We start from the raw sequence: 209 nt of genomic DNA on the forward strand, positions 1-209 counted from the left end.
TATGACTGGGCAGTGTAGGACGATGTGATCGCTGGTCTCTTGGGCTGCCTGACATTTCTAGCAGGTATCACTGTTTCGAAGTTTCCATCTGCACATATTTGATGCAGTTCTGCCATGTCCAGTTAAGAGGCGATTTGAGGAAGTCCAGTATATCCTGGCATTATTGAATGCAGGCACTCTTTTGGTTGGATCTTTAATGATGTTTCCTC

Source organism: Berghia stephanieae, chromosome 12 (assembly GCF_034508935.2).
Source record: "Berghia stephanieae isolate SIO BIC M18660-M18661 chromosome 12, UCSD_Bste_1.3, whole genome shotgun sequence".
NCBI classification, from domain to species: Eukaryota; Metazoa; Mollusca; class Gastropoda; order Nudibranchia; family Aeolidiidae; genus Berghia; species Berghia stephanieae.